Raw genomic sequence first — 21,866 nt, 5'->3', positions numbered from 1 at the left:
ACTCATTGGAAAAGACTCTGATGCTGGGAAAGATTGAAGGCAGGAGGAGAAGGGGATGACAGAGGATGAGATGGTTGGGTGGCATCACCAACTCAATGGACATGAGTTTGAGCAAGCGCTGAGAATTGGTGAAGAACAGGCAATCCTGGCATGCTGCAGTCCATGGGGTCACAAATACTCAGACACAACTGAGCAACTGAACTGAACTGATAAGGAAGATATTAAAATAAAGGAGTAGAATCCAAAGAAAACAAAAACATTAATTTAAAAAGATACTGCTGCACACACCTCAATATTCATGACAGCATTATTTACAATAGGCAAGATAGAGAAGCAACCTAAGTGTCCACCAGTAGATGAATGGATAAAGAAGATGTGGTATATACATACAATGAAATACTATTCTGCTATAAAATGAATGACATTTTGTCCTTTGCAACAACATGGATGGACCTGGAGGGTATTATGCTTAGTGAATAAGTCAGACAAAGACATACTGTATGTTATCACTTAGATGCTGAATCTAAAACATAAAACACATGAATGGATATAACAAAGCAGAAGCAAAGGATTACAAGGTATAAGCTACTCTTAATGCATATAAAGTAAATAAGCTACAAGAATATATTGTACAGCACAAGGAATATAGACAATATTTTATAATAAGTTTAAATGTAGTATAATCTATAGAATTGTAAATCATTATGTTGCACACCTGAAATTAATATTGTGAATCAACTAAGTATCAATTAAAAAATTAGGTCATTGATTTCAGAAACGCAACCCAGGCAGGCCCAAGCAGGACTAAACCCCACTGAGGTCCCATTCTGAAGGTATGAGAAAAGGGAGAGGAGGGCAGGAAGCTATTTACCTGGCCTGCCCACTCAGGTAAGGGGGTCTGGGATGCAGCTATTGTTTGGGTCCAGTTAGATCTGGTATCTTTCTACACTACCTAAAGGATCTTGCTCACCTGTGAACAAGCAAAATGATTCATTGAAAGTGACTATACTGACATTATTGCCATCTGATGGCAATTTATTTCCATGGCTGTGAACATCAAACTAAACGAATGTATTCCTTTATTGAAATGATGATTTGAAGTGCCATTGTTAAATGATTATAAAAGTGACCGATGTTCTTTGGAAAAAAAGAGTAGAAGTAAAATGTTCAGGCTATTTTTGAACAATAAAGAAAAATATTGTGGAAGGGGACAATACAAGTAGGACTATAAAAGGAAATAAGTTTGTATAAGCAGAGAACTAATAGTCACTGGCCACGCAATGTGTACAAAACATTGTTGTGACATTTTGCATGTATTACTTCATTTAGTTCTCCCAGTGGCCTCTATTAGTCAAGTATTATTTTCCATAGCATAGAGCTGAGAAATCTGAAGCTCAGAGAGGTTATGTGCAACTCAGCGGAAATCACATTAAAACTCAAGTCTCGCCACTACAAAGTACCGTTTGGAAGATTTTAATACCAGACTTTTACTAAACTTCTACTGACTGTGGCTACCATAAAATATTTGACATCTAATCATGTGGTAATAGGTGTGTGTGTATGTGTCTGTGTGTTTAAAACTGAAACAAAAGTTTCAGGAATTATGAATTCTCCAGATACATATAATGTACTCTGATATTTTTAAATTATATTTCAGATTTTTTGAAAGGTCAGTGGTGACCCAACAAGTCAGTTTAACAAATCATCAGTGGATTGTGATCTACAGTTCGAAAAATGTTGCTATAGGGAAACAAAGAACTTGAAGCAGGAAAATGAGATTGAATGGGATGTTTTAGAATGGCTTGTGGTGGGAGTGAGGAAGGAGAATGAAGGCAATCATTTAGTTGGGTATTCAAATTGGCCAGATAATGAAGACCAGGGTTATAGTTACAGTAAAGAAGAGAAAAGGATAAGAAAAAAATTTGTGCTAGAGACATTAGAATAACGAATGTATTTTCTCCTCCCGAGAAAGGAATAACCAAGTGGTGGGGAAAACATGCTAGATTAGATATGGCCACTATATGGTGCCAACAGCCCAACACAGTGTTGTGGTTGCTCAAGTGGGATGCTCAGAGGCAAGGGAAAAAACACCCTTGTCTGGTCTGTGCCGCTGGTATTCAGGGTCCATTATTAAGTTTATTCGGTCATTTACAGCTATATTAAATGTCTTCTATGTGCCAGGAATGATGTAAAACATGGAAGACACAATGATGAAAATATTAGACATGGTTACTGTTCTTATGGTCCTACAGTTTAGGAGATGCGTATTGAAAAAGTAACTAAAAATCTGACAAATGTTATTAAAGGGCACCACAGAGAACTAAGCCAGTGGTGGTAGGCATGAAAAGTCTTATTTTTATAATTCTATGGTCTTGTGGGAACAACAGCCTTGTAAAAAGGATACTTTAAAATATTGTATTATTACAATAAGAAATTAACAATTTAGTCAATACAGATATACATGAAGTGTTGTGGGACCTGCTGCTATACTCAGCAACCAAAGACAAGGCTCAAGTCCATAATGAGAACATTTTTTATAATATTAGCAAATTTGTTAATGTTTGTTAATTTGTTAATTTATACATCCTCAGGAAGTGATACACTACAATTACCAATAGGTTTAAATTAGATAACTTTAGCTCATTCTGTCAATAATTGCCACTGGGTAATAAAGTGATTGGGGATTCCCAGATAGCTCAACTGGTAAAGAATCCACCTGCAATGCAGGATACCCTGGTTCGATTTTTGGGTCAGGAAGTTCCCCTGGAGAATGGATAGGCTAGCCACTCCAGTATTCTTGGACTTTACTGCTGGCTCAGACAGTAAAGAATCCGCCTGCAATGTGGGAGACCTGGGTTCGATCCTTGGGTTGGGAAGATCCCCTGGAGGAGGGCGTGGCAATCCACTCCACTGTTCTTGCCTGGAGAATCTCATGGACAGAGGAGCCTGGCAGGCTACAGTCTATGGATGGAATTGCAGAGTCAGATACGACTGAGTGACTAAGCACAGCACAATAAAATGATTATATTAATATGTCAGAAGACTGTGTGACTTGCAATCATGAATTTCCTACTCTCGCACCCAGCCTGGCTCAACATTTACAAAAAAATAGCACTCAACCTAAGGTCTTAAGTTAGTAAATGATCCTCAAAAACAACAGAGTCACAAGCAGCCTCTTTCCTGATTAATGACCTTAGTAATTGCTCTTCTCTGTTTATGGGCACATGCCAAACTTCACTGAGAGATAGACAGAAAACTGCACCCAAAGCTCCTGCATACGGTCTCAAGTAGAATAGAGTTGCAGCCTCCCCTCCCTTCCTACCAACTGTCTACCACAAAACCCTGTTGAGCATTCAGAATAAATGTAATGTTCCAAGGGGGAATAACTGATCAACTGCCACGACACCACTATCGCTTAACTTACGGTCATTTCAAGTAGCTGAGATGATTTACATCAGCACCCAAGTCAGCTACAGCTATAATGAAATGCCTAATCTGCTCACTCAAAGTACCCCAATTTCTCAATCAAATTTGACAGCTTTCAAGGACACAATGCGGCCCTGAAGCGGACCAGACTTCCAGGCAAATGGATAGAGCAGTTAGGACCAGCATGAAAGAGAAGCTCGCCCCACAGGCCTGTGTGTTTTGAGTGAAGACTCTGAATCCCATCCCTCAAATTCCTCAATCACGACTGGAGAATAGAAGCGTACAAAGCAGATTGGCCATTTCCAGAAGATTTTAGCTTTCTTGGGTTTCTAGATAGTTTGAGAGGAAAACAGAGGGAGGGTAAGGAGGCAGAAGTCCACATATTGACTATTAGTTTTCGCATATCTTCCTGAGAGCACAGAGCTGGGAAAGATACACGCTGGTGTTAGCAAGGGATTTAATACAGAGTTGTGGTCAATTAGCAGGAAAAAAACTTCTAGACTTCACTTTCTACATTAAAATCAATAATGAAAAAACAACAGAGTCAGATTTAAAAAGTAAATGAGCTGAGCTGAACATCACAGAGAAAGTGTGTCCTCCAAGAATTAAGCTAAATGAGATTATTGTGTAACAAAAAAAAAAATCTAAAATATATGTAGACCACTGGCTCTCAACCCCAGATCCTCATTAGTATCACACAAAGGAAGCTTTCAAGAAATACTGATTCTTGGACCTCAGCCCCAGGGATTCATATTTGACTTGTCTGGGCTGGTATTTTTATTAAACTCCCTGGTGATTCGAAGTGTAGCCAGGATGAAGAACCGCTGATTTAATGTCATTATAATACTAATTAATCTCCACAGAAGAAAAATCTTCTTTCTAGTTTCAGCCAAAATGTCTTCAGTTATTATTGTTTACAAATAATTAGTGATGATGGTGATGAGGGAGAAGAGGGAAATCAAACTATTTTATTCTTATTTATCCAAATTAATGAGAACCAGCATAACAAAGATAAATCAAATCCATAGATCAGTCAGCATCTTCATTTGATCAAATGAACTGTTCTTCAAGTGGTACCATAGAGAACTCTTAGAATTGCCATGGGATGGCGATGAACCTGAGAGGCTGGCTATTCAAACAGCCCCGAGATGGGTGGGGAAGGAGCTGATACTGAAGGCACCATGCTATCATGGGTGCCACATTTCATGTGCTCAATAAGACTGTAAAGCCAGCATTCTTAGCTTCATTTTTAAAGATGGGGAAATGGGCTCAGGACGATTTAAGTAATTTGTGCAGACTCATAAGGCCAGGAAAAACCAGAAAGAGGAATCAAATCCAGGTTTTCCAATGTGCAGAAATGTTTGCCAACATCATCTCAGATGGCCATGTACACTTTTCTTAGGCACTTCCAGTGTCTATCACCTCACTGCTTAAACAAAAAAGTGCTCTCTGTTGAGCAGGCTGAATCTTTACTAAATTCATTCTTTTTTCTGCATCACCAGCTATTTCTCCATAAATCCTGCCCATTAATCCTTGTTCTGCTTTCTAAAACAAGAAAAACAATGTATTCTCTCTTTTATAGGAAAATTTCTTCAAATGTTTAAGTATAGGTATATGTCCCCTCCAAGATCTCTTTTCTCCAAGCTACACATCCTCAGCTCTTTGCAAGTAGTTTTACATGGTCCCAGAACCCTCACAATATTAACCCTTTGATGCTCTTGGGGGTGTCAATGTGCTTTTTAAATGTGGTACCCAGTGACAAATGTGGTGACCCCCCCACATGGACTTGACCATGGGACTCCCTTTGAAGACAAAAGGAGAATGGAGCAGCAGAGGATGAGACGGTTAGATATCAATAGCTTCACTGACCCAACGGACATGAATTTGAGCAAAATCCAGGATATAGTGGAGGATAGAGGAGCCTGGTGTACTAGAGTCCATGAGTCCGTGAAGTTGCAGAGTCAGACACGATTTAGCGACTGAACAACAACAATGACATGGGACTTACTGGTTACCAGCATGGGCTCTGGTGGCACTGCACCTGACTTTCATTCTCATCCTCACCACTCTCATCTGAGTGTACTTAGACAAGTGCTGAAAGTTCTCGGGTCTCTTTTCTTATGGGTAAAATGGAAATAATAATATCTATATCAAAAGGCCATCATCAGAATTTGCTGAGCAAACATCTGTAAGCATCTACTGGTACAAAGTACATTGTAAATGCTCAATTAATGTAGCTCATTTTTTTTCTTTTATCTTGACAGTGTATACCTACTACTCAGGCTATTATGGTGATATTTTTAGAAGCCATATAAAAATCATGGTCTGATGTTAATGTCAGATAAAACCTCTAAGCATTCACTGACACTGAAATCAGAATATGTCTTTCACAAGCTCTAATTGTACAATTTTCCTTAAAATCTAAATAAAAGACTGTACTTTAATCTCTGTTCAATTTCATCTCTTTCATTCTTGCTTTTAATTCCAGCTCAGTTTTGTACCACTCTGCAGCATTATTTTGAATGGTCATTCTATCAGTCTTTTTTTTTTTTAAATAAATTTATATATTTTAGTTGGGGGCTAATTACTTTACAATATTGTAGTGGTTTTTGCCATACATTGACATGAATCAGCCATGGGTTTACATGTGTTCCCCTTCCTGGACCCCCCTCCCACCTCCCTCCCCATCCCATCCCTCTGGGTCATCCCATTGCCCCAGCCCTGAGCATTTGTCTCATGCATCGAACCTGGAATGGTGTTCTGTTTCACATATGATAATATACATGTTTCAATGCTATTCTCCCAGAACGTCCCACCCTCACCTTCTCCCTCAGAGTCCATAAGACTGTTCTATGCATCTGTGTCTCTTATTCTGTCTTGCATATAGGGTTATCGTTACCATCTTTCAAATTCCATATATATGCATTAGTATACTGTATTGTTGTTTTTCTTTCTGGCTTACTTCTCTCTGAATAATGGGCTCCAGAAATCCATTCTATCAGTCTTAGCGTTACCCTTGTGTTTTTACAAATTTTATGACCTCCTTCTCTACACATCCCTGATTAAAAGCCAAAGACAGAGTAGGGTCAAGTTTCAAGCCCTCAGACATACCATCAGATACATCTGCAGGTATCATGTCACTCTGTTAATCAGTACAGTCTGTGTACTGTAGCTCAAGTAGTCATAAGTCTGTTTGACTACATCTCAAATGAGCCACATTTTTGGGTCCTGATCAAATAATATCCTAAGATGAATTTACTTAATTATTTTTGCCTTATGAATAGTTTTTTTAATGCCAGCCTTTCAACTTTAATTTCCTTTAGTATTTTTACTTACTTTTCAAGTAAATACTTTCCATCATTAACTTGTTTCAAGGGATTCTGCAATCTTTTCAATTCTTCCTGTGAAAAAGAAAAAAAAATGTCTTACAAATTGACTCCATGTACTTATGGGTAATATTTCAGGAAAATTGTTACCAAAATTGAGATAATCACTGTTATGAGTTCTGGACTTTGCAATGGATGAGTGTTTCACATACAATTTTATCCTTGATCAAATTAAAATACAGTCTTCCACTTACATTGTACGATTTTTTTTTTATCACTAAAGATAATGCCTCCTGTTATTTTTCCAGAGTGGCAATATGCTTATACAGATCCACCCACACACCTCCCAAATTTACTCTTATCAACAGTATTATGTTTGCTGGTTGCTGCACGAGGGGCTCTAAGGAAGGTGGACTGGGTTTGACCATTTAGCAAACACCATCTCTCGTCTCTTGATAACCCTTGGTTACTTCAGCCCCAGTGCTCAGACATACATACACACACACACACACAAACACATGCACACACTCCTTCCCTGAATTGCAGGCAGCCAGTCTCAGTAATCCCATTCTCTCAGCCACAGCGACTGCTTCAAGGATGCGATGGAAGTCAGCCCAGTTTCCTGGTCCCAAGTCTGCCTACCGCCAGACTTGTCAGTCACAGCAGGATTTAAGGAAGGCCCACAGAGAGCTACAGTCCATAGGGTCACAAAGAGCCAGATATGACTGAAGAGACTTAGCATGCAGGCATGCACAGAAGTCTGGACCTGGGAAGACCACAATTCCTTGAGATCAACCTGCTTGTCTCATCACCACAAATGGCTGAAATGCCAAGAGGAAGCCCTGATCTACAATAACTACTCATTCACCTCTGAAAGACCATCAAGACTAGTCCCAACATGTTTCCAACCCATCAGCCATCGGAGTCTCCTCAGTTTCCCATTTTCTTTAACTTCTTACTCGACTGTACAACCCCAAATTGGACCCAGTCACCCACCTCTCCCCAGTCCCTCCAGTCTTTCCACTGAACCCTTTGCAACTCACAGTCCATCATCATTAAAATCCTCTATCTCCTCAGTTTCTTTGAACATTCCCTTAATTATCTCATTCTAGCTGAACCCTTGCTGTTCTGGGGACAGCTAAGTCTTGGCTGGAGCCAGAAGATCAAAGAAAAGTTTCAAAAAGAGTTTTAGGAGATAAAGGAGTCTGCTGATGACAAACCTGGCTGATCCCTGAGCACCCTGTCTCCCCTGCACTCCTCTGTAGAGGTGGCCATTTCCTCCCCATGTGCTATATACAATACACTCTGGAGGAGGGATGGGGCCAATTTTGCTCCTCCCTGCTGTTCCCAGATCCTCTTCATCCTATAAAACCTCACTCTTCTGGAAACACACCAGCAGCCTGTCCGAGGGCTCTGGTCCTTCTCATCCATCTTCTCTCCTCAGGAGGTCTTATCCAGTCCACAGATTTAAATTTATGCTTGCGCCTGACCTCTCTTCTAAATGCCATTCTGACACATCCGCCTGCCTTCTTGGGAGTTCTGTGTGCCTAGCTGACAGGCATCTCAAGTTCAAACCAAAGTCTTGATTTCACTGCCTAGACCCTCCCACCCAAACCTCCTGCTTCACCACTTGTTCCTCATTTTAACAAATGACATCAATATTCACCTAGACATGCAGTGATATGACTCCTGAAACCTAGAAGTCAGCCTCTACTCCTTCCTTCCTCTCTCAATCCACAGTCAATCAATCAGCTAATTACGTTGGTCCGAAGTTCAAAATAAATCCAGAAATTGACCACTACTCCTCAGTCTGGTCTAAGGCAACTGTGAGAGTCTCCTATCCCCCTGCTTCCCAAGTTAGCCCACTTCAGTCACTTCTTCTTTTATCAACCAGCACAATCATTGAGTATTTGGGTTTCATTTTTTAAGCGACTGAAAAGCACATATTATAAGTGTACAGTACAACGAGTTTTGACAAATGCATACATTGGTAGAATTACCACCCCCAATGAAATATAGAACATTTACTTCATTCCTGAAGGTTTCTTTGTGCTCCTGTTCAATCAATTCCCCTCTCCCAAAGGCACTCCTGTTCTGATTTTTATCACCATAGATTAATTTTTTAATTAATTTTTATTGGAGCATAGGTGCTCACCATAGATTAATTTTGCCTGTACTAGAATTTCACATATATTTGTCTGTTCTTTAGTATCTGGCTTAATTCCCTCAGCATCATATTGATACATAGGCAGCTATATATGGTAAATGGCTATGAAGATATAGATGATTGAAGGGTAGACTGAGAGACACAGCATCCTTTTCACTCTTACACATTTTATTTTCAAGGTAAAACTTACCCTTCAACCCTATAGACTCTGGTTTCGAGACTCTGGTTCCTAAGAGTAAGTCTCCACATCTACTCTCTCACTGTCAGTCACTCAGTTGTAACCGACTCACTGTGACCTCATGAACTGTAGCCTGCCAGACTCCTCTGTCCACAGAATTGTCCAGGCAAGAATAATGCAGTGGGTTGCCATTTCCTACTCTGGGGGATCTTCCCATCTCAGGGATCGAACCAATGTCTCCTGCAGCTCCTGCATTGGCAGGCAGATTCTTTACCCCTAGCGCCACCTGGGAAGCCCCCTCTATTCTCTTTTCTCCCAACCCTCCACTCCTCCCAACTAATCCTTCAGCATATCCCACCCCACCTCCAGTGACCAGAGCAATAAATCCAGGTCATAGGAAAGGTCAGGCTTAAAGCCACTTTTATACAGAGAGGAAATAGGTTGGATAAGGATCCTTAGTTCTTGAAAAGCAGAGGTGGATTTTTAGGCCATGAACTTTTCCTTGTTTCCCACCTGTTTCAGGATTAGGAAAGAGGCTGAGTTGTGGTGGTCCTGGCACTGTCTTCTCTTGCATGTGCCCGTGGGTTTCTTTCCCTGGGCATCCGTGGGGCAGGAAGGAACAGGTTTCTGCTCTTGGGGCCAGCCACTCTCTTTCCTTTGGTTTTTTCATCGCAGGGAGTTTTGGGGAGGGAGAAGGAGGGCTTTGGGGCAGCAATCTGACTATCCACGTTCTAGAAAATCATATTAAACATAAGGTCAATGACTAACAAGAGCTTTCTGAACAGCTGCTCTGCTGACAATTTGGAGGATTGATTTCATCGTTTGGTTATTTAAGCTAACTATACAAAAAACACTTCAGTTCAATTGGCCTGCAAGTTCCACACTATATCCTCATTTTCTGGGAGATGGACAAAGAAACTGGCTTATTCCATGGGTCTTTGCTCAGAGTTTCACTCTAACACAGTTTTCCATTGATTTACCATTAAAAACATACACATGTTGGCCTTTCCCACCCCTGGTTTCTCTCACTAGTCTTCACTGCCTCAGTTTCATATCCAAGCATGCCATTTCCTACTAGAAACCAGCATGGCTCCCAGGTGCTTTCAGATGGACTCCAGGATCACAGCCAGAGCTCATTTGTCTTTCCAGGGAGGGCCCCGCCTCATGCCCTCCCTCTCCAAGTCTGGTCCTGGGAAACTTCACCCAACCCTGAACTCACATGCTCTCTTACACTGGGGGACACTGGGGCCCCAACTCTTCTATTGGCCCACTCTCATTCTTCCTTCAGGAAGGCCCCCCCCTTTCCCCTCCTCCATAGAGCCTTCCCTAACTCACCAAGAGGATCTGGTACCTCACCCTGCCTCCTCAGCATCCTGTGGTGATGGTGATCCCTGGTTTAGCATTACCTCGTTACCTGACCCACCCCACCACTGGGCTTTTCAAAATCAGGGGTGGTGATTTATTCACCTTGAGGTTCTTACTCCCCAAATGATGCTTTTAGGTTGTGCCTAATGAATATATGCTGAATAAATGAATTGAGCAGAATGAGATGAAAAGAAAACTTAGTGGCTTAATATTCCCTCCAAATCTCAAAATGTTGTATGTCCTCTGGTGATTTTTCCTTGCCTCTCCACCTCTTTTTTGTTTGTTTTTTAATGGTTCTTTAGCTTTCCTTTTTATTTAACATCATACCTTTTCCAACTTTACTTGGGTATACTTGACAGTTACAAATTGTATATATTTAAGGTATATACTTGATATATGTATACATTGTAAAATAATCATCACAGTGAAGCTAATTAACATATCTATCACCTCCTATCCCTGCCAATTTCTTTCTTTCTTTTTTTTTTTTTGGTGGTGGTGAGCACACCTAAGATCTGCCCTCTTAGCACATTTCAGGTTTACACTGAAGTATTGTTAAGTACAGTACACTGCTGTGCATTAGATCTTCAGAATCTACTTGTCTGGCATAACCGCACTTGGTACCTTGACCAGCATCTTCCCATTTACACACTTACTCATCATCTCCATTCTCTTCTATGCTCTGGGAGGCTCAAAATTAGACTTTATCATGCAGGTCCCCTGGTTCTGTGGCTTTGAATAGGGTTTGAGCAGCGGGAGGCACTGGCAGGAGATCAAAAGGGAACAGAAGAGAGAAGCTGGGGTATCTCTTCTCTGTGCTTCCTTCTATTACTGTCTTCAGTACAGGCTCTGGTCACCGCGGGCCATAGCTCCTGTGGGTGGTGGCCCCTCTCACATGGTCACCCTTGTCACATTCCCATAACTGCTCCATTTTCTTGCCCCTCCAAAACATTTCTTTCCCTCCCTTCCCTCCTTCCCCTCCCTTCTTCTGGCCCTTCCAGCTGTTGATAGCCCCAGATGCTTCACCATTCCCTGTGGTTCTCCTGACATCCTGCCCATATCTATAGTCACTCAATCCAACTCTTCAAATCACCCTTCTAAGTGAGTCATCTGCCCTTCTTCCTGGACTCTGGCTCACATGTCTCAAGGATCCTAAGATTGCTTTGGTTTGCCCTATCCATGCAACTCCTTTCCCATTAATATAGTCCAACAAATTCAATGAACATTAATTAATCACATTCATTAACATAAGAACATGTCTGTTTGATGGCTGTTCCCTATGAGAGAAGTTGTCCTAACTCAAGGGCCCAGCTCAATTTTATGACTCAGTTTGACTCACCAGATCAGGGGACAATTTCTACCATGCTCAATTTAATTTCTGTCTTTTTGACATTTGGGCTAAGCCCCTCAACAAAGTGCAAGTTGAGCTATTCAAGTACAACCTGGACATAGAGCAGTCCATAATCCTTAAAATCATTTCTCCAAATGAAATCTGTGTTATAAGGGGCTGTGAAACGTAGGCTGCCCTAAGGGGGAATAACTGACTGACTACTTGCCAACCAAAGCCCATGCTTCCCACTGTCATCAGAGTCCTCTGAAGTCACTTTGGTGTGAAATGCTAGACTGGATGATGGATTCTGTTCTTTTGTGTCTGGCTTCCCTTCCCACCTTACTCCTGTAGGTTTTCTCCTGTCACAATCAGGAGAATACAGCTAAGAGGTTAGACAAATGCATCTCTGTGGCCACTTGGCCAGCCCCTTAACTTGACCAACAATAAAACACTCTACTTGTTTTTTTCTGTCTCTGCCACTTTTACTGTCTAAACAAGCAGGGAATGTTCTTTGGACAAGTTTAAAATCAGAAATTCACTCAAAATTGCTTTTTCTCTAAAGTGCACTTGTGTCTAAGCGGCAACCTTTTAACTTTTCTGAATTATGCCCTTGCCATTTTATTCTCAGCATATCCCAGAGCATTTAAGGTAACTTTAAACCCATAGCAACAATCTACAATTTACTTCATTGCGTAGCTATGGGTGACAAAACTGATATCACTTTCATACATCATTTTTGAGTTGGGAATAATTTCATATTAACCTAAGGGTAACTATGTAACAAAAGTTAAATGCCAAAATTACTTTTGACTATTCAATCACTCAATTAAACACCACCAGGCTTCCTCAATCCCCTCCACCACCCGCCCACTGCCCTTTTTTTAATGGAAGTGTAATAAGGGCACTAAAAAAGGGGTTACTAATGTTTGCATAATTTGGAAAAGTAGAAGACATAAAATCTATACTAATTTTAGATCTGCATCATTAAACATGAAATATTGATTATTGCTCTTTGCCACAGAATTTATGAAGCTAGTAGCTAGGCTGCTGTGTCCACATAAAGTGAGTCTGATGCTCTGCCCTCGGACCTCAGTGGCTGTAAATGATGCTCCTTGGTGACAGCTGGGAGGCTGGCATTCTGATCCACAGCCTTAAGAGATACATTTCCCAGATTAGACCAGGAATGACCCAGCTGCACAGCCCAACTTCAGAAAATTAAATTGGAGGGAGTCCAAACCTCTGTTGGAATAACTGTGTGAATTACAATGCTTCCATGAGTCTTGTTATAATGTAAATGCGCTTTACAATTTACTGCACTTCCATCCTACCCCTGCTGTGAATATGAGCATTAATAGTCATCTCATATATTTAAAGGCAAAAAGGCATCAAAAATAAAAATGCAAGATTCATGTTTTCTCCCTTTGGAAAGCAGAGGCTAAACTCCTTTCTTTTTTTCTTTGGCTTTTTTTTTTTTTACAAAAAGGACATACATTTTGTTTATGTATTATGCATTAATGTTTTTTATGGCTGACAGACCTGTAAATTTTACACAGGGAAGTTACCTTGCAGCTGAATGTGAATTTCTTTGGGAGGAAAAAAATGGCTAATAGGACATCAACAGCTCATTTAAAAGATTCATTCAGGTAAGTTATGGGCACATGAGGCATATACGAGGTAGCAGACTTCGAAAGAGATTTGATTTGCCTGTTTCTAGCACTTTAAGAACATTCTGAATGTCCAATGAGATGCATAGGGGCTGTGGTTTTATGGTGACAATCACTTAGTGAGGTGATCCTGGTTCCACTATGCAAGGTCTCAGTAGCATGATTATTCATCACCTCATACATAGTGAAACCGACAGACTTAAGAATACACAACATGATGCTAAGCATCGTTGTGATGGCTCATTCTTTAATCTTGTTTGACCAACCAGGCTCTCATCATAGGCATTAGGACATAAAAGCCTTCGACTGCCAATGCTAAGCATGCCAAACACCTGAGCTCATTTGTACAGATGCCAAAGGGAAACATCTTAAGTAAAAATCCAGTTATAACTGTTTCAATCATTGGTCACCTTGAATCTGATATGATATCAGCTCCTAAGATTCTCCTGGAGTGATGGATGGGAGGGTATACCTATAACCAGATCACCCAAGTCAACCCTGGGCCCTAATCTGAATAAGCATCTACAACTCCATCCACTTTCACTATTCAGTGCCCCTGGATCCAGGATTGTCAGACAGGGTAGCCAGCCCAAAGCCATGTGGAAAAGCACCCTCTAGGCTTAAATGTCCGTGTCCTTTTCCTAAGATTGTGCATGATGTTCTCAAGGACTTTTGCTAGTTTTTGATCACTGACATTCTAAAGTTACCATTAAGAAATGAAGCCCCAGCTCAATACAAAAAGTCTAACCACTTTGACTAAATCTAGGATATGAAGAATTAAAACACTATTAGTAATAATCTTAAGTTGGTTACTCTACTCAACCAATCTGGGCTTCCTGGATGGCTCAAGTGGTAAAGAATCTTCTGCCTGCAATGCAGGAGACACAGGAGATGCAGGTTTGAATCCCCACTTGGGAAGATCCCCTGGAATAGGAAATGGAAACCCACTTTTGTATTCTTGCCTGGAAAATCCCATGGACAGAGGGTCTGAGAAGAGTGAACATGAACCCATAGGGTTGCAAGAGTTGGACACGACTGACCATGCACGTTCATGTTCATTCTACTCAAAGTTAATTTAGCTTAATTTCAGCAGGACAACCATGAAGACTCAACTGAGGCTGAAATACTAAGTTACAACCACTAGGGTGTAGATATTTTTGCATCTTACATATTTCTGCATTTTGAGGGGAAAAAAAAATCTGGATACCATGATTCAAGCAGAAAATTCAAATACATGTAAGCACTGATTCAAATACATGTAAGCACTGCTGCTGCTGCTGCTGCTGCTGCTGCTAAGTCGCTTCAGTCATGTCCGACTCTGTGCGACCCCATAGATGGCAGCCCACCAGGCTCCGCCATCCCTGGGATTCTCCAGGCAAGAACACTGGAGTGGGTTGCCATTTCCTTCTCCAGTGCATGAAAGGGAAAAGTGAAAGTCAAGTCGCTCAGTCATGTCCGACTCTTAGTGACCCCATGGACTGCAGCCCACCAGGCTCCTCCGTCCATGGGATTTTCCAGGCAAGAGTACTGGAGTGGGGTGCCATTGCTTTCTCCAACATATAAGCACACAAGCCAGCAAATAAACCCCTCTGAGAATGCAAACAGAATAGCAAAGGTGGATGAGTGAGTCCACATACACCAACCTCAGGTTTCTTGTGCCGAAGGACAAAAAGAAAGTGCAGGTAATCAGAACAACATGTGACCCCTGAAGCAAAGATTCTGGAATGCATTTCATTGTAGTGCAGCGAATGCTGTCCAGATTCGATTTTTGGCTTAGTCCAATCAGAAAATGAGTTTGGGTTTCTTAGGTACTCATAAAGCGATACTCTGGAAAAGCAGCCCAAGCGCATGTTGGGAAGAGCTCTCCTAAAATGCCTGCAGCACCTCAGACCTGTTCACCCCTCCCTCTCTGTTCTCTCCACTCCCAATGTATTCAGGAGCTTTCCTGACTCTCATCAGGAATGGGCTGCACTGGGTTGCCTAAATGCTTTTCTTTAAGTACTTTTCTAATAATTTAACTCTCCTGCTCATAAACCCTACTGCCAGCCTAAACAAAAATCATCTTTAGGATTAAAAATAACTGTTAATCTCCTAACCCCAGCATCACTCCTTCGATCCCTTCTGAAATCCTTTCAAGTTCATTGCAAATGCCGTTTTGTATATTTTAATATTTCCTTCCACAGCTAATTGCATGTCATTTCTTTGAACTACTGTTATTACTACTAACATTTATTGAATTTTACTAGGTGCCAAGCACTTTGCATAAATTATCTTTTGAAAATTATGACTTCAGCCCCATAAAAATAGCAAAAGATGTGATTATTATTCCCATTACCTGGATAAGAAAACAGACTCTGAGAGATTAAGTAACTCAACCAAGGTCTTACGGGAGAAATGGCATGTCAACCCAAGCAGTCTGATTTCAAAATCTTTCCTTTTCACTCTTTCCCCTTGAATGACATGGATAGTGTGAGCAGCAGCAGTATCTCACCAGTGGTACTAGTAAAGCAGAAGTCATACAGGTCTGCAAAGTACTCAGACTTCTTACTTGAGCCAAACATGTCATCTACCTACTGTGTGACCTTAGACAACTAACTCACACCTCTCACCTCACTTCCGTCATTTGTAAAATGATGACAATCTCTAGTACAAAGTGTTTTGTGAGGATCAACTAAAATGACATATTTTAAAGCGTTTTGTGTACAATAAAGTGCTGGCCACTCATAAAGAAATTCCTTAAGTGCCTGTGTTCCTAAGGACAGTAATGACATCTCTCTTGTCATTCCTGTGGTGCCATCTCCCTCAGTTCTAGTTGTGAGCTTTTGGGCTGGGTGATCCCTCAGTTTCATCATCTTTAAAATGAGGACACTAATTGTACCAAATTTCAAGGACTGCTGTGAGGCCTGATGATTAAAAATTCATGTAAATCATTCAGCCTTGCACTAGGCACAGAGTAGGTGCTCAGTATGTTTGTTATTTTCATAGTTTTTATTAGTATATTTCTGTAGCCCCTTCAAACATGGGTCTGTACCTCTACACCTTCTCCTGGCCTGCTCTAAACCCATTGCCCATTAGTTACCCTATTCTGCCAAATAGACTTCCTAATTGGGTCTAGAGCACACTTTCTCTGTTTCCACTGCCTCTGGTTGGGGGTTTATCACCTACCAGATGGAGCAACCTAAATGCTAACCTCATCGGTGGGTCAGTCCCCTGTTTGAAACCCTTCTTGCCTCCCTTCACTTATAGGGAGAGCTTAAGCCGCTGGGCCTGGAAGGACCTCATGTGAGGTTCTGTGTGACCTGCCCCATCTGTCCCTCCAACTCCTTTCCCTGATCATCTCACCTCCCTATCCCACTAAATCCTCTTAGTACATCAACAAGTCATTAAAACCCAAATTTAAGATCAGGTGCTCAAAAACTTGAAATGAGTCAGTCCACACATGAGTTGAAATAAAACAATGATAAAGATATTTTTAAAAGCAGAAGCAAAAGAGTAACAATGCATGATAGTATATATTTTATCATCAAATACTACAACATCACCTCAATTATCTGGAGAGTGGGCTCTTGGAAAACTCCATACTACACTGGAACATGTCTCCTGGGTACTAGGTCCTCTGAATTCCAAGTACCCCTCACACAGTCCCTAAACCCACCCATATTACCTGCCGAGTCTTCATTTAGAGTTTTCTTTAGAAAACAATTCTTGTAAATCAACTATACTCTTTAAAATGTGTTTAAAAGAAAACACTTCTTCAGCAAATTTAATGTGTTTGCTAACTTGCAGCGAATAAAAAAATTCAAAAGAATGAGATTATCAGAAGTTGTGAGCTGAGATGTTCTCAGACTAAATGTGGGAGGAAGAAACAGAAAAACTAGAAAGTGGATCCTGATCTATATTTTCACTGAACACATAAAGGAAAATTCTTACTGCCTGGAATGTTGCCTTTTCTTGAAAACTTCCTGCAAGTTCTCCCCTTTTGAAGTAATTTTAATTTCCTGAAACCTTGTATGTGTTTACACTGGGTATAGCCCTTATGTTGTTCATATAGTTTGTATTTTATTTTCCTTAACATAACCTAAATGTTTAAGAGTAAAATTTATTTTTTTTAATTAAGTGTAAGTATCTTTCAGGCTTGCAAACCCTACTTCTGAATCTGGCACAAACTAGGGTGTGCCAGCAACAGGCCGGGGAACTAGGAGCCTGAGGTTAGGACACAATTTCCCAGGGTATCGTTTTATCCCAAGGATAACAGATGCATGGTTTTAAAATGAAGTCCAAGGTTTGCATCAACTTTAAAATAAAAACAGGAGGGCTAAAATAAGGTTTAGGTTTCCTTACGGCAACTTCTTCTCATAACCCCTGACAATCATATGTGCTCAGTGGCTAATTCATATCTAACTCTTTGCAACCTCATGGACTATAGCCCATCAGGCTCCTCTGTCCATGGGATTTTCCAGGCAAGAATACTGAAGTGGGTTATATACATGCTCACTATTTTATGCTTTTGATATTTCTGTCTGAGAATTTGATAAGCACTACCCTAGTCAGGAAGGAAAGTGACTATCATGTATTTTTAAAACTAAGATTGCTGAGCAGTGTGCAATAGTACGATTTCTATCAACATTGGATAAAATAAAGAAACATTTTGTACTTGTAAGGGTAACACTGTTCTTTTCATTGCCATAGGACTATATTTCTACAGAAAGGCTATTTCTAGTTCTCTTGTGGCACTCATTGGTTTCGGAGAGGGAAGTGGAATCCATGTATGTCTGTCCATATGAGATCAAATGAAGCAGACTTCACTGTACTTATGGAAGGGAAAACTCACTCCTACATCTGATTGCCCATCAGACCCAGTGAATGCTGAGCTTTCTAAGCTTGGATTATGATCTCAAGTGTACATAAATATGATAAATTTAGCACCCAGCATAATTCTGGGCACTCAGCAATAACTTGACTGCTAAGAGGAATATTTAATAAACAATTATTAAAAGAAGAAAGAGACACTTAGGGGTTAACTGGAGGGCACCACACAGAAAGCATGAAACTGAAAACAGAATGAGGAAGAACCTAAGGAAGAGGCTCCACAAGTTAGCAAGCTGTCCTCTCATCATTTTTTCATGGTTTCACTCATGATTTAATGAAAATACAATCCTCCATGTTCGGTACTGTGCTAGGCGTGAGGAAACAATGGAGCCCAGGGAAAAGACAAGCGGACACAGCCGTCCACCTGCCCCTTGAAAGGTGCACAATAACCAGAGGAGGAAAGGTGAGTTTTAAGTAGCCAAGGAGTTGTCTTAAGATTGTTTTTACTCAAAAACTGGTTTAAATATTTTGACATTCAGAACAGAATGCAGACCAGTCAAATAAGCCTGACTCTTGTGTGTGTCATAATAGAGCCTGAACGATGCTATCCTAGGAGGGCCAAGAAAAGGAGGTGAGTGGGTCCGTGTGCTCATGACAGAGCGCTTGCTCCTACCCGCTGACTAGAATGGTGTGCCCGTGTGCAGTGCGCAAAGGGTGATGGAAATGGCACCAAAGTTCTAAGGTACATATTAGGGGCTCATTCCATAAGAATGACATGTATTGAGGGAGACAGAAATCAGGCAGGCAGACAAGAGAACAGAAGACAGTGTGTCCAAATCTGCTTTGTCACACGATCAGCCATGATATCATCACAAATAAGAACGCCTAGTTAATCCTTGCATATTATAACCTATTAATAATTGAGTTTCACATACATCTAGTAACACCAAAGGCAGATCATACTGAATAATAATGCTTCCTTCTATAGATTATCCATTCTAAATCAAGTGTTAATCTTCTTGAACAGAGAAACCCATGCAGAAGGGCAAATAAACAGGGTATCACTTTTCAAAAACCAAAGAAATTCCCAATGAGATGACTTTATTTTGCTTATACATGAAAATTCCTCATTACATTTCATGATTTTAGTGATTGCCCAAATTGCTTCATAACAAGTAGCTGAACAACTTGATAAGAAGTAATTTCTTCTGAACCGAGGTATATTGGAATTGATGTTTCCTTCAACAGCTATAGCAGAATGTTCAGAAAGAACACCAACATCCCAAAGAGGATATTAAACTTCAGTTGAGCTATCTTTTATTAAAATTACTATTACATCATTTAGACATGCATGTACTCAAGATACAGTGACATTGTTATCTAAAAACCAAGAGGAAATACACGGGGGCAAAAATGAGTGGTTATCTAAAGGTGGAAGATGAAGAAGAAAAGAGAAGAGAGAATAAGAAATTATCAGAACAAAAAAATAAAAATAGATAAATAAGAAAAAGAAATAAATTATTGGAACACAATATGGAACGGCATCTGGATTACTAAACCCATGAGTGATATTAACTTCCCTGAGCAGCTCACTGAAGCTCCCATCCCCAGCCCGGTGACTAGACTGCTCATCTCTCTTCTCTCTCTTAATGTTGAATTGCCTTACTGACTGTCACTTAGCCCTCCCTATTCAATATGAAATAGTCACTCTCAATATCTGTAAAATCTTCAAATTGAGGATTTCATCCTGAATTCTCCAATGATTTCATGCACACCTGCTCTGTAACTTCCATGTCCCCACCTATAACAGAAAGCTCTTCTGAAAACATAATCCTTCTTTGACAAAAAATTTACACCATAGTCTTCAGGTAAATGTTTCTCCTTTGCCATGTGAAAATCTGGCAGAACCTTCTCTGAAGAATGCTCTCAGCCACAATCTTCAAGAAAAACTTGATGCACACAATAGGCTCCACCCATCTAGCTTCTGTTTAGAGTCCACTCTGGACCTGGTCATTCTCTGCCATCAAGCAGCTTTGAAGAGCTAAGGCAGGGAGACAGCCTTAGATGAATGAATCCACAATGTCAATTAAAGGCCATTATAATACACCCCAGTATTTACCCAGATGCAAGGTGAGTGGGGCAAATGCATTCTGGGACATCCGCTTTAAGGAAAATAGTCATGCTATTCCACCCCCACCCTGATCCTACACAAAAAATAATAAAGATTCTCACTCTGTGAGAAGGTCTTGAAAATATCAATGTAAGTGGTTATAAGCTTTAATAGGCCTTGGAATCCAATTAGCTGCAATTTTGTGGTGGCTTAATAATTTATGATAATTGCAAATTCATTAAGTTATAATTCACCACAGCCAAAACTATGGATTTCCTGATATCTTTAAAAACATGCATTCTCAAGGTGAAGCATGGTATTGTCTACGTTCATTGCTACCAAAATAATCTAATTTTAACCATTCAGAATGCATCTTATTACTTAAACCTGGATCATTTAGAGGTTTTCTCTGTTAATGCAAAGACATAAACCTAAGAATGTTACACCAGCTCATTAAGCCTTCCGATTTCAGCAGCTGTCCAGTATTAGCTGAATGCAATCTACTGTGTGTGCTTAAATGGTCCCTGTTCACCTCTTCCTCTGCTCCACAAACAAAAGCACATCCAGAGAATGTACACAAGTATGAACATGCACACCACAGACACAACACTTGCACAAAAAAGGTAGAGTTGGTAAATTATTATTATGTGTATTCCTATCACTATCTCCTAAGAAAGAGAACTTCACCAAACATGTAAGAAGCCCCTCACATGCCCATTCTGATTACAACTCCCTCCTCACTCTCTCCAGAACCACTTTCACCACAACTTACACAGGAGCCACTTCCTCTCATTTTCTCATCCAGTTGTACAGACTTAACCACTGTTGTCTAACCTTGCCTATTTTTAAAACTTTTTGAGAAATAATTATAGATTCTCAGGGAATTACAAAAAAAATGTACAGTGTGGTTTCACACACCCTTCACTCTCCCTGCCCCCCACCAATATTAGCATCTTGAATAACTATTGTGCACTAGGAGTTCTGTGAAATTGACATTGATACAATTCACAGAACTTATTCAAATTTAATCAATTTGATATTCACTCATTTATGTATGTGTTTATAGCACTATGCAGTATTTATCACATATGTAGCTTTGTGCAATGACCTCCACAATCAGGATACCGAACTGTTAATCACCACAAGGCTCCCTTATGTGCCCCTTTGTAGCCACAGCCACCTCTTCCTCTCCCCAGTCCTGCTCCTGCCAACTAGTAACCTGTTTTCCATTTCCATAATTTCTTCCCAGAATATTCCTGAATGCATCCATAAGTCATGTAACTTTTTGAGAGTATTTATCACATAACATGGGCATCCCTGGCGGCTCAGACGGTAAAGTGTCTGCCTGCAATGCAGGAGACCCTGGTTCGATCCCTCGGTCTGGAAGATCCCCCGGAGAAGGAAATGGCAACCCACTCCAGTACTCTTCCCTAGAAAATTCCATGCATGGAAGAGTCTGGTGGGCTACAGTCCATGGGGCCACAAAGAGTC

At 40.5% G+C, this 21,866-nt stretch overlaps 1 protein-coding gene across 3 annotated transcripts in view; it reads right to left on the bottom strand.

Annotated features, from left to right (window-relative positions):
* The window catches only part of SCHIP1 (schwannomin interacting protein 1), a 992,315-nt gene that overhangs the window by 666,636 nt on the left and 303,813 nt on the right, over positions 1-21,866 (bottom strand). For all 3 annotated transcript variants that reach the window (XM_081570681.1, XM_081570689.1, XM_081570682.1), the window contains one exon: positions 6,763-6,827. The gene's annotated coding sequence lies outside the window, so the exon portion shown is untranslated. The remainder of the gene's footprint in view (positions 1-6,762; positions 6,828-21,866) is intronic.

Source organism: Giraffa tippelskirchi, chromosome 2 (genome assembly GCF_054371585.1).
Source record: "Giraffa tippelskirchi isolate mGirTip1 chromosome 2, T2T-mGirTip1v1.2.pri, whole genome shotgun sequence".
Taxonomy (NCBI): Eukaryota; Metazoa; Chordata; class Mammalia; order Artiodactyla; family Giraffidae; genus Giraffa; species Giraffa tippelskirchi.
This window is presented reverse-complemented; position numbering and strand designations above follow the sequence as displayed.